Here is a 14,237-nt window from a genome sequence, read left to right as displayed (position 1 = left end):
TGCTCTTTACGACACACAGGCATCAAGAATCAGGACATGAACCTCAACCGTGGTTGCTAAAAAAAAAAAAAAAAAAGCTGCATAGTTCATGCCGCAATGCATGCTGGGTGCCAGCATAGTACAAAGCTCCCAGCATGCATTGCAGCATGAATAAATTATGCAGCTTTATGTTCTTACAATCTCTTTCTTTTCCTTTATTTTGTTGTTTTTGGAAGGTGATATTTCAGTAGTGTTTTTTTTTTTACTTGATTTTTATTTTTTTGTTTGTCACCATCATTGAGATTCAAAGACTAATTATTGATGTCTGTGTGTTTATAAGTTTTGCCATAGATCAAACATTCTCATTGTAAATATTGTTTGTATTTTATTGGAGCTTCAGTGGTTTCATTTATGTATATTATTTATTTCTCACACATAACTAATATGATATTGAATTAAAAAAACAAGCAGGAAAGGATGGCTATGTTATCAAAAATAATCTCTTCAGACTGACAGTTTAATTTTCTTTCAGCTTTCCATGCTATATATTTAAATAGTGTAATTAACACTATCTATAGCAGCCAAATTAAAAGACATTTATAGTAAGAAGTTGAAGAGGCTGACTAAAGCAGACTCTGTTCTCCATCATGGTGACTTCAAATGAACAACAGAAATTTTATTAAGAGCTTTTGTTCACATGACAGAAATAAAGTCACTGGTCAGTAATAGGTGAAGCTCCATGATAAGTTGTTTAATTTGATGAGTTTTTTTTAAAGATGTTGAAAAATAACATTTTTTATAGTGTAATTTGTTTTATTTTTATTGATTATTATTTTATTTAGAGTTTTTTTTTTCTCAGTTGATTTCATCTTTGGTTTTGGCTTGTGTTTTTCTGTCCTTCAGTGATTCTGCTTGTTAACAGTTTTCATCAACAATTCTCAATCCTCTTTTAGTTAGACACTTAATTGTCTAATTAACTTCATCACTGTCTGAGTGTTCAGCCCTCTGTAGTGAGGACACTAGTTAGGATTTTGCTCTGGAATTTAAGGCTTACGTGTGTTCGAATGAAAAATACAGACTTTGGGATTTGTTTTTAACAGAAATATTCTGGAAACTGAATTTACGAATCTAAAATGTTGAAAACAGCAGATTACTGGCAACCACTGCTCCCAGTATTTTGACATACATTTAACAGATATTTTACACAATAAGAGTTTGCTAATTAACACTCTGGGTGTTAAAAATTTTAACACTTTCAAAAATGTTATTTTAACACTTATAGTGGTTCCCATATAAACACTGAGGGAGTGTTAATTTTAACTCTAAGGTAGTTAAATCTACCAAATCTAAAATTTGCAGTGTGAGATCGATAAAAAATACAGACTGTTGAATGTGCTTTTAACAGAAATATTCTGTAAACTGAATTTATGAATGTGAAAAACAGCAGATTACTGGCAACCACAGCTGCTGGTATTTTTCCGTAAAATCTAAAAATGAAAAAAAAGAAAGAAAAACAGCAAAACGGTTTTTGTGTCACCATTGTGGAGGATAATAGCGTCTCTGTTCAAGTCCAAGATGAACTGGGAAAATTTGATGTAATGCTGCTTCTTCTTTTGTTTAAAGGTAACTGTGTAGTTACTAATGCTGTCAAAATCTGTTTGCTAATTGCAATCACACATGAAAACATTATTATTGCATCTAAAGACTTTAAATTTTTTTGCACTAAGCTATGATTTTGTAAAATGAACAATGTATTAGTTAATGAAATATGGTTATATTTTATAAATTTATACAGTTATATAAAACTTCCATGTTTTTCACAAAAAGGTTCTGGCAACCACAGCTGCTGGTATTTTTTCGGAAATTTAACAGATATTTTACACAATAAGAGTTTGCTAATTAACACTCTTTTAGTGTTGATAATGTTAACACTTTCAAAAGTGTTATTTTTAACACTTATAGTGGTTCCCATATAAACTCTGAGGGAGTGTTAATTTTAACTCCAAGGTAGTTAAATCTACTATCTAAAATTTGCTGTGTAGTTTGAGTGCCGGCTGGCTCAGTTGGCATTTCTGTGTGGAGTGCATATTTTCCCTGCGTTGACGTGGGTTTCCTCCGGGTGCTCCGGTTTCCCCCACAGCCCAAAGACATGCGCTGTAAGTGAATTGGATGAACTAAATTGGCCTTAGAGTATAAGTGCGTGAGAGTGTATGGGTGTTTCCTAGTACTGGGTTGTGGCTGGAAGGGCATCTGCGTAAAACATATGCTGTAATGGTGGTTCATTCTGCTGTGGCAATCCCTGATAAATAAGGTACTAAACCAAAGGAAAATTAATGAATTAATTCATCTTTTGGGTGAATTATCCCTTTAATGTCTACTGCACTACCGTTTCACTAAGTGTCACTTTTTGCTTTCCTTTTAAGTAACGGGATTATTATATCATTTACAATCCAGTAAACATTCATATATAGAAAAGTGTGTTTGTGCTAGTCAATTGATTTTATTGTCTAATGACACACTGCATGTCTAAGTAAATTCTGGCTTTCCAAACAGTTTAGAAAGGTCGCTGTGCATCTGGCAGTGTTTTGTTCTGCATTGTAGCTTATTTGGTGTTCATCCGTCACTGGATCCTCTGGGCGATTCAGCACCGCTCTTGTGTTGAGATCAGTCAACTCCGCCTCCACCTGCCACGCGCTCAGTTATTGCTGGATCCGAGCTGCGCTGCGCCTGGCATACAGTACGCGCTCCTCTGCTCACAGCACGCACTTCATCTAACTATATAAAACTGCCGTTTGAACTTTAACGTAACTCTTGACTGCTTATACACTTGGCCACAACAAGAGAGATAATTGCGTTTCATAAATAGCGTCGTGAACAGTTCGATAACACTAAACGCTCTGGCTTAAACGAGTATGGACAGTTTCACACTGCTCGAGGAAAAGATGCTCAGCATCAAGAAGTTGTGGATATAAACGAAAAGAAGCTCATTCATAATATCCTATGGCTTGAAGGTGAGGTGCATGTTTTACACAAAACTATTTAATGTTTTTGTGTTTTTTCCTTTAAAAAGCAACTGCTTAATTGCAGCCACTCAATTGCCTTTTTGAGTAGGTTTTTTACATTGTTTTAATGTTTGAAAAATCAAGGCCAAAGTTACCAATTGAACTAATAAAACATTTACTTTAAAAAAAAAAAAAAAAAAAAAAAAAAACGCTTGCCAAACTATTAATATTAACAAATATTAACCTTGAATTCAAATACTGCTAAATAACAGAATGTTTTATATTAAGTTATCCATTAGATTAAATAAACATCATACATTAGATAACATAAACACCATAATGTGCATGACATCATCAATTTGATTACTTCAATTTCAATTTTAATTCAATCATCAATTTTTAATTCTATTATTTAAATGAAACTTATATTTAAAACAAATATAATTTGGCATTTCATTGCAGATTACATGGTACCTATTTTTTCTTTAAACAATGACTTATAATAAACATACAATTGATTATATTGGGCATATATCCTCATTTCTTCACTGTATTTTAGAAAAAAAAAAGTCATTGTCTCTTCTGTAATATATGTTAAAGTTACTTAAAACAATAACCTGTGAGGTTTTAAGGGCAGCATTTTAAAATAGTTCTCCATTAAAATTCTTAACATTCTTGATGCAATCCATGTTACACAGGACAGGATGACTTTTATACAGAGTAAATAAATGTGAGATGATCGTAAACATTGTTTATAAACAGAGAGATGAAGCTCATGTGAACTCAAAGTTTTCCCGAGAGATTTTTGAAGGGGGAAAAACAGATTCTGAAGATTGATTAACAATTACATAATCACGTTTTAACTCACTACATCTTGAGACATTTTAGTTCATAATATTTAACACTTTAGACCCTTTTACTAGAGTACATTTAATTAATAATGATGATGATGATGATAATAATAATAATAATTGTAATAATAACAATCAGTGTTCGTGTGACATGGTGTTTTTGTCTTCCTTTACAAAAACCAAGTTGCCTAATCTACAGATGTTAAAATGAGTCCATAAAGTGCATGTAAAAATGTGCTAACTCACTTACAGTACATTGATTAAATAGGGGAGATGCTGTTCAAATTTATAGACGCTGATTTGTGCATGATGATTTTTTTTTAAATTCATCTCTGCAAGAGTCAAGTGTATGAATCATTTGACATGAGGAAGGAAGTATGATGAATGAAATAGTCTGTTTCCTGCAAAAATTGATCTCTTGGTTAGAATGACCGCACTGAATGACATTAAGCATGAAGCGCACGAGAAATACTTTCATGTGGAAAAATGAAAGACTCTCTCCCCTTGGGGCTTCTTGCGTGAAGAGGCGTGGACCAGAGAGCATTTTCTTGACTTTTTCATGGAGGAAGAGGCAGACACCACAGACTGCCCTTTTGTTATTTAACAGAGCTTGCTTTTAGGGGCTTGTAGAACAGGGGGCAGTGTTTCACAACAGCTTTCAAGAACATATTTAAACCACTGAGAACAGGAAAAACAGATAATGAACCATAATAATGCATGGCAGTTACTTGTATTGATCAAAAATGTACCTGGGGCTTAGAATAAAAAATATCACAAATAGCAAAGGTGGTCAATACATTGTATACTCTATTCCAGAAGCTGGGCTCTGACAGGACCATTTAATATTTGGCACATTAGTATTTGCTAGGGATGCAACAATACAGTTAGCCCACCACGGTTCAATACATACCTTGGTTTCTTAACACAGTTTTCGGTTTGGTTCGGTTTGGTTGACACGTGTTTTATATATATATTTTGTTTTACTTAAAAGCCAAGAAAAGTAAACTAGTTCCTAGTGTATTGTATAAAAAAAATAAACACTGAAATCTCCCAGCTGGCTGCTGGTAGCCCATGTACAAACTGGAACACATAAAATCCTACACTTTGAAAATAAACATACATGTTAAGTTAATAAAGATAAATTGGCCATAAAAAAAAACATATGTGTACTTAAGTAGACATAAATAAACCATCTTAATTGTAACGCAAATCGAGTGCTTTTATAAAATGACAAAAGCCCACATCTCCCATCACCGAAAACAGCTGCAAATCTTTAACAATAAACATCCGCACTGCCTTTGTTATTTATATGTGTCTCTCAGAACCAGTTGGGTATGTTTGCTTGAACTATTCAAGGATTGTTGCTATTTGGAGCATTTTATTACCTTCTCTGCTATCCTGCCTTCAGACATTGATATTGCTGAGTGATGGTGCAGCAGATGTGCAGAAATTTTTTTACGTGTAAAACAATGCTTGCACACAGTTACTTTTTGTTCATCGTTTTTTCTTTTATTGGCATTATACTTACTGGCAAAACCTAAATGTCCTCACACCGCAGATATGAAAGACGCCAGTGCTTTCTCATACTGTTGCCTCACTTCGCCGGCACTTCCTTGTACTGTTGCCTCACTTCACCGCCGGTCGCAATGTTAAAGTGTGGAATGATAGTCAATCGCCCCCTAACTTTAGAGCATAGTGATTAGATATTTACTTGCAGGGAGGAGTTTCCTCATCTCAGCTCATGGATATAAAACGCACATAAGTGAAGTTTATTCATAAACTAATTTCGAGGGGAGCACGTGATTATGATTGAACACGGCTGGTTCTGCATTAGCATGCATGATCCACCAATCAGGCCATTCCTAACCCACTACAAAGAGCCAGGGTTTTTTTACTACAGTCATCTTCGATTTGAAGAATCCCCCTTCCACACCTACCTCTTCACCTTTCCCTCCATAGGGCAGCACAGTGGCCCAGTGATTAGCACTGTCGCCTCACAGCAAGAGTGTCACCGGTTCTAGTCCTTTAACAGGCCGGCGGTCGTTTCTGTGTGTAGTTTGCATGTTCTTCCGTGCTTGCGTGGGTTTTCCCCGGGTCCTCCGGTTTCCTCCCACATTCCAAAAAACATGCACAACAAGTAAATTGATAAATCTACATTTTGCACTACAGTTAATCTCTCACCATGCAGCATATCTTTTCATAGAATTAAATTTTTAGTCATCAGTTTTTTCAAGGGGGAGTTGTCGAGATCTACCTGAGCTCAAGGCTCCCCTCTCATCGCCCTCCAAAAGAACCTTTGAGCTCAGGGCTCTCTCCCGGGACAGCATGCCAAACTTGCTTATAATCAATCACCAGCTAAGTGTGAACTTTTGAAATTATTTAAACGCAAGACCGAGAAAACCACAATTCACAAGTGTGTATTGAACCGTGGAGGTTGTTCCGTACGGTTCAATATTATATTGAGAACCGTGGCATCCCTAGTATTTGCATAGTTTGAAAGTACACTCATGGATTTATTTTATTATATTGAGAGGCAAGCAAATAAATGCTTAATTTTGTGGAACTACTGAACTCAGAAAACCTATTGTAGAAAGATTTTCATTCAACACATTATGGTCTAAATATATTTGGTAACAGATGGTGGAAAAGATATTCCGTCTGGGAAATTGTGTCTCGGAAATGTCAGCACTGTGATTTTAACTGTGGTTACAACTGTACAGTACACAATGGGTTTCTATTTAAGAATCTAACAAAGGTCACTGTTATGCAAGACGATGTCTTTATATCTCTATGTAATCCAGCATATGGCATATAACTCATAGGAAGATCACATTTAATGTATGCATTTTTGACTCAGACAAAATCTTTCATGACATTTCTAGCTTTCTTTTTACCTTGCTGCCTACAATGCGATTCTGTTTAATTTAGATGACAAGGCAGAGACATAAGGGGCTTTAGACCATGACTAATGTTATGGATCATAACCATGGGCAAACTTAAATAACTACTGTCTCTAAAATGTGCATGCTTCAGCAAGTGCGGGCCCAGCTGGAGAGTTGTTCGGACATTTTACAACCATTTTAAGCATGCACATTTCTGGAAGAAACTTGTGTTCAAGCCTAGGGTGCACAGCACTCAAGATGCACTTAAAAATACAATATAATTACAAATTCAATTTAATTAATATTAGTTAAATTAAATGTAGTTATAACAAACAAGTAGCTTAATAATAATAATAATAATAATAATAATAATAATAATAATAATAATAATAAAAATAAATGTACATTCTAAAAATGCTGTTGCATCAATGAATTTCAACTACATTTTAAACTAAAATTAAATAATGATTAAGCTTCTCCATATTTTACCCAAACTTGGGTTGAAATAACCCAGCATTTTTGGAACAAATAACATACAAATACAGATGTATTATCATGCAGATTTTGCAAAAGTGAAATATTGATTTCAGATTTTTTGCTCAGTGAATAATAAATGTCACACAAAGCCTTTGTATGACGTCAGATGACTTGAAATGTTATGTGCAAGTCGCATTGATATAATGGCACCCTTCTAAGGCTAAATTACTGAACAAATTCTTCCCACAATCTGTTAGAGCTCTCAACTCCAATCTCTGAAATATTATCCACAGTGCCATCTCCCAAAACCAGGTCCCCATCTACTCCCCTTCACATCACATAAAAACCTCAAAACACTATGCAATTCTGAGTGTGTCTCACGCAGGTGAGTGGGCTTGACAAACCACTTGTAGAAAACACTCTTTTATTTCTCTGACATTTTAACCAACACTTGCACCAGTTTGCACATTTGCGCCAGAGACTTTCTTACAATAATTCCATTTTTATAGAAAAAAAAGCACTGAATGTGCTTCACACAGGTGAGTGGGCTTGACAAGCCACCTGTAGAAACACTTTTCTTTTTATATGCACCGTACACTTAAACTCCATCTTAGTACTCAATAAGGGAAACAATTTTTACTTGTGGATATACCACAAATCATGTTGCACTACTTGTTTTCTTCAACATTAAAATACCTATTTTGCACAATATCTTGCTTTATGGTTTTGTCTCATGTAAAAACACTTGTATAGTCTGTCTTAAGTTATGTGTATTTAAGTATTTATTGGACAGTTGAAGTCAGAATTATTAGCCCCCCTGAATTATTAGCCCCCTATTTATTTTTTTCCCCAATTTCTGTTTAACGGATAGTATTATTCTTCGACTCATTTCTAAACATAATAGGTTTTATAACTCTTTTCTAATAACTGATTTATTTTATCTTTGCCATGATGACAGTACATAATATTTGACTAGATATTTGTCAAGACACTTCTGCACAGCTTATCGAAAAAAAAAAAAAAAAACATTGCCTAAAGGGGCTTATAATTTTGTCCTTAAAATAGTTTTTAAAAAGTAAAAAATTGCTTTTTATCTAGCCGAAAAAGATTTTCTCCAGAACAAAAAATATTATCAGAGATACTGTAAAAATATTCCTAAATCTGTTAAACATTAGGGAAATATTTAAAAAAAGAAAAAAAAAATCAATGGCGGGCTAATAATTCTGGCTTCAACTGTATATGTATAGATATTGAGTATTGTAGCTGACACTAATCGGTCAGCTTGTGTTTCTTTTATGTTTGTTATGTTTCATATTTCATTTTTTGAATGTGTATTGGTTTACGTTTATTTTACAAATTTCCTTGTTGGATGGAGTCTAAGGTCATGTGATCCTCCTTGATTCATTTAACCTGCAAGAGTTGGTTTAGACAGCAAAGTGAGATCTCAATGCCAACACATGTTAAATGCTCATTATTCTACTGCTGGTTAATAGGCCAATGCGGTAAAAGAAATATTGTTTGCGTGTGAAACATTTGGTTTGTTTGTTTGTTATTGTTTTAGTTTTCATGATGTTCAATAAATAAAATGCATGGACATCAGTATTTAGGAAGTGCGGGTAGTTACAGGTATGCTACTGTATTTATGTATAGGTTTAAAATAGCTCTCACCTCTACTCTTTTGTTTATATTTATGATTATGTTTATTCATGTACCAACACAGTACTGCAAGACATGACATTTCATTTTACTGTATATCCACACATGTTGCAGAATGACAATAAAGCTCAACTTGACTTGAATTGACTCAATCAATTCCTTTAATTAATGATTGATGATTCAAAATTAAAATAATTTTGAGTTAGCTAACTAAAAACATTACATTTTGTTTAATATCGTTCTTTGAAAACATTTTTAACATTCAGAAAGTACTTTTATATTATGCATGTTAATGGAGTGATATAATCCAAGGGTTTTCTTTTCTTTGCTTACAAGTACTAAGCAATGCACATACATAGAGCACTTGATGCATCATGCATTACTGACAAGAATCACTGCTTTTTGGGACATCATGACGATATGAGTAAGCAAGTTTATTTTGTCAAGTTTATCGCCCTTTATTGTGCTTTTTATTTTCATTTTTTATTTTAATTAATAATTTTTAAAGCAGATAAAAAGAACCGACTTTGTAATAGTAATTGAAAGATCAAAGAAAGAAAGAGGTAAATGATTTGAAGTCAAATTTATAAAAATGTAACACAAGGCTACATAGAGTTCAAAAGGCAAGATGTCCTCCTTTTGCTGTCCAAAAGTGATTGTTTATTTACTTAGAAAGCATAACACATACAAGTAAACTGTCTACTTTAGTGCTTCAAATCCCTTGTAAAGAAATAAAATGTCAAAATATGGTGAAATAGTCATTCAATGCAACAGATATACAGAAGTCAGAATTATTAGCCCCCCTTTGAATTTTTTCTCCTTTTTTAAATATTTCCCAAATTATGTTTAACACAGCAAGGAAATGTTCACAAAATGTCTGTTGTTTATTTTTTTCTTCTACACAAAGTCTTAATTGCTTTATTTCGGTTTTGAATTTTTTAAACATCATTTTAAAAACAAAAAATATTAGCCTCTTTAAGCTATATATATTTTTTGATAGTCTACAAAACAAACCATGGTTATAAAATGACTTGCCTAATTACACTAACCCGCCTAGTTAACCTTAGTTATTAAATCTATTATGATTAGAAATATGTTGAAAAAAATCTGCTCTCTGTTAAACAGAAATTGGGGAAAAATAAACGGGGGTAATAAATCAGGGGGGCTAATAATTCTGACTCCAACTGTATATGAAAAACATCATTCTGACTTGTAACTAATCGGGCTTGTAAACATCAAACTATATGATTCAATATTGTAATATATATATATATATATATATATATATATATATATATATATATATATATATATATATATATATATATATATATATATATAATAATAATAATAATAATCTCCTGTAAAGCGTATGGAAGCCTGAAACCATTAACCAAAAAAACCAAAAAACATAATGGATAATAATGCTAATGCTGCATCTTTGGTGGTACACTGGGAAGTAGACAAGGCCATTATGCGATTGTCTGTGAGATGCTTCATGTGAACAGGTAAATTTTGTGTTTGTTCCAGGGGAGAGACTCTTTCTATAGTACAATAATCTCTGGCTCAAACTTTATGTACACTATCAAATAAGAGACAATCAAAATGTGCATAGCAATTTTAAGACTGGTATATGAAGTACAAGCAATCTATACAAAATGACCATTAATTAGTTTTTTTTGTGGCTCACTGAGACTCTGATATAGTCTTTTTATGACAAGTTTTGATATATAAACTCTTGTTACACTGAAGATCAATTCATTGGGCATCTTCTTTAAACCATGTTAAAAATGTGTCATTATTACTCAAGACACAATATACAAAGACACCAATTCTCATCAAGACACTTTATTACATTTAATACATGAAACCTCTTTTTGTCTATGTTAACAGGATAACAACAGCCATGTCAGTTAAAAAACACCTACAAAACCCAACAAGAACAAATAATAACTATAATGCACAAACAGCAATAAGAATAAAACACAAAAGTCCATACAATAAATATTATGCATCTATTCTAACAGATCATCAAAATAAAATATGAGCATGTTAATTTGCAAATATAAGCACATTGCTGGCAGAATTGGTTTCTTTTATTGTATGCTCACCTTCATGTAAAAACCGCATTTATTTTTACACTCTTCACAATGTACTTTTGGTTTGTAAACATAAGTCGTTGGGAAAAGGATCCTTGACCTATTACTTGCAAACATACAAAAAAAGCATCATGTGTCTACTAAAGGCTTGATTAATGTGTTGCATCTTTTACATGTTAATGGCATGAAGCTAATTACCTAAGGATGCATTCATCATCATGTCCTGTTTTTAATACGGATGAACTTTGCACACTGCCTTTCCCTGTTAAGCAATGCTGCCTTTGGCTTTGATCATTTAAAATAAAAATAGGAAGATTAAAGGTGATTGTATTGTGCATTTTTCAGTGAAGACATGTCTATTTTTAGTAGTAAATCTCTAGCATGCGCTTACAGATGGATGTACATTCAATTTTGTAATTTAATAGCTTTGTTAAATAACTGTAGCACTAACCTTTTCTAGATGTGTGTATATTTCATTGTAACATGGTTATTGTATTTAAAGTGCAAAACACAGAAGAGTGTTAATGTCTTTTTCCTAAGTAATTATGGTGTAACCGTGGGGAGTGACACAAACAACTGAGGTTGGATCCACATGCAGGTCTATTCAGTGGTCAGGCAAGCAATGGTCAACACATGCAGGTGCAAATAGATGTATAAAGGCAAATCCAGAAATGTAGTTGATATAACAAGCGAGAGGTCGAAAGGCAGGTGGCAGACAGAGATAACTATGTAAACAAGGCTAGAGTCAAAACACAGGAAAACAAGGCTAGGAAACCACGTAGTAATGTCACTATGGCAGATAACAAGACTCGGCAATCTGAATAGGTGAGTGTGTGACTTAAATAGTGTGTGCAATCAGTCGCTGACAATCCTCAGGTGGTGTGAATGTAATCAGTTTAGATGAGGAAGCATGTGTGTCTGGGCGAAGTGCATGTATGAATATGTAGTCCAACAATGGCGAAATTGTAGTCCAAGGTTATAGAGAGTGAAATCCAGCGATCTTATTGATTAAGATCGCTGGTTATCGTGACAAATGGCACATTTTTACCATGATTTAGAGAAGATACTCGCTCAAATGACATTCAATGTAATAAGTTTGTTTACCAAACGATATCATAAAAAGACTATTTTAGGATCACGGTGCTGCCCCAAAATACTAATCACTGGTCATTTTAAATTTTTATGCTTTAACACTTCCTTGCATACCATAGACTCACTCACAAAATGGTGAGGTTTGTAATAGAATTAATACATATTAAACCCCTTTAACATTATTGAATGTACATAATGAATTACTATGTGTTGGTTGTGAGTCACAGTTTTAAAGTTCATATTCAAACGGTTCATTTTATTTTCAAGATCTGAGGAGAACTATCTGCTGCTGCTTTCAGTAGGATGGCAATGCATGTCATGTGAAATGACATTCAAACTCACATTATTAGCATTTAACACCGAATAAAGCACATGAGGTGTACCTGAGGTAATCATTGTTAGTTTTCTGTTGTTTAGCTGCAAGAAATAGAAGCCCTCTCTGATATTTTAATTCAAGGTGTTGTTTAGAACAAAAACTTATTTTAATATGGAAAATATTTCTTCTATCACATGCCGTTGCTTTTATATAGAACATGATTTAAATCAGGTTTTAGGCTCGATCATCAGACTCGCTCTTTTTAGTCCTTGATCTGGCAACCTTTGTTTGATCCAGGAATGTAATACCTAGTTCAACTACTGGTGTCAATGGTACATACTGCACCTATAACTATTGGTAGTCAGGATGTTGTCTTTTTTACTTCTGTTTGTGACATGTGCTGTACCTCACCATACAATCAGACATGTGCAAATAAATAAACTACTAGAACGTTGATAATACAAAGTCTGGATACTGGCCTAAGCTGTCTTAAACCTTTAACTTATAATAGAAATCTGGATAAAGCTTTACACTACATACATATCAGCACATAACAGTTTATTAAGCATAATCAGCTTAAGAACGTGCAAAAAACTGCAACAAAATCCCTTTAAGACAAGTTATTCTGGCTGAATGTGGAAACATCAAATTCTCCAAAACTGTTTGCCAAGCTTATTATTACATGACATATTAGGTAGCAACAATACAATTAAACAACAACTGTCTCATTAGTTTCATTTCTAAACGTCAAAATCAAACAAAATTTGAATATTTTTAGGTTGCCCAAGCGCACTCAAAAGGAAGATCACAAGATCACAAAACCAACCTCTTTTATGGCTGTTCTATACATTATCATCCTAATTTTTAATTAGGATAATTAAATAATTAATTAGGATAATTTTTCGCCTTATCTTGCTGCTCTTCTGAAGTAATCCACAACTTGGTTTTGATGGCAAATCTGCCCCAGAAATGCTGTCATGTGAGGTGCATTTGACTGGACAGACTGATTACAAATCCTAAAAACTTTTGTTATTAAGTGAACTTAAAGTACATATTTCAAGCTTCATGTGGATATATTTCTTATGTCCCTGAAGGAAATATTTGTTGAGATTCTAGTGTGTTCATTGACCACCAAACTGCTGTAAATGCACACATCTCATCCGAGCTTCTCCCCAGAGAAACATCAGTCTATAGCAATCAATGATTGGCTTCTGTACTTGTAGGTGGGGTTTCATTCGCCATATTGATCGTTACACTTTTCACCATTCAAAACTATACGAGTGACTTGTCTTATGTATTCTATAGTCTTTGTTAACTCAATGGAGGCTTTAAATGTAAAAATGATGTGACAAAAAGTTAATTCAGTGCAGTTTTATATGAATGGTCAAAATGATTTCCATCTTCATTCTAGAAGTTATAGAATTTCGGTAGTTCTAATGGTAATCACACAAGAATGAAACCGAAAATAATCATTCTGCATTAATGACAGCCGTTTGCATAACTTCTCAGTGTGCTACGGCCTTTGGTATCAACAGTAAGCAAATAGAAAAAGCAGGGGTCAAATATAGGCAAGAAAAACCAAAGTTCACCAAACAGTTTAATCCTTGGATCAGTGCATGAATAGCCTTAGCTGTGTGTCTTTGCTATCAGTGGAAAACAGGAATTGGTGTGTGCAAGGTGCATGCTTGTATTTGTAGTTTTTTAATGTGGTGTGTGTGTAGTTCTCCAGCGATCCACGAGGACTAAATTGTTGGAGTTTGTGACACAACGCAGTTTAATCTTAATCTTAATCATTAAGTTAATTAATGCTTAATCAACAACTGCTTTTGTGATTTTCTGGGTTTCATCATTACAATTGCAGCTTTTATCCCCTAAATTTTGAT

The 14,237-nt window shown here is 33.6% G+C and overlaps 1 protein-coding gene across 2 annotated transcripts in view; it reads left to right on the top strand.

The window, feature by feature from the left end:
* Positions 1-2,676: 2,676 nt before the first annotated feature.
* drd2b (dopamine receptor D2b) overlaps positions 2,677-14,237 on the top strand; it is a 96,141-nt gene continuing 84,580 nt past the window's right edge. For both annotated transcript variants that reach the window (XM_087251410.1, XM_087251411.1), the window contains exon 1: positions 2,677-2,990. The gene's annotated coding sequence lies outside the window, so the exon portion shown is untranslated. The remainder of the gene's footprint in view (positions 2,991-14,237) is intronic.

The sequence above is a fragment of the Danio rerio genome, chromosome 5, assembly GCF_052040795.2.
Source record: "Danio rerio strain M-AB ecotype USA chromosome 5, GRCz13ab, whole genome shotgun sequence".
NCBI classification, from domain to species: Eukaryota; Metazoa; Chordata; class Actinopteri; order Cypriniformes; family Danionidae; genus Danio; species Danio rerio.
This window is presented reverse-complemented; position numbering and strand designations above follow the sequence as displayed.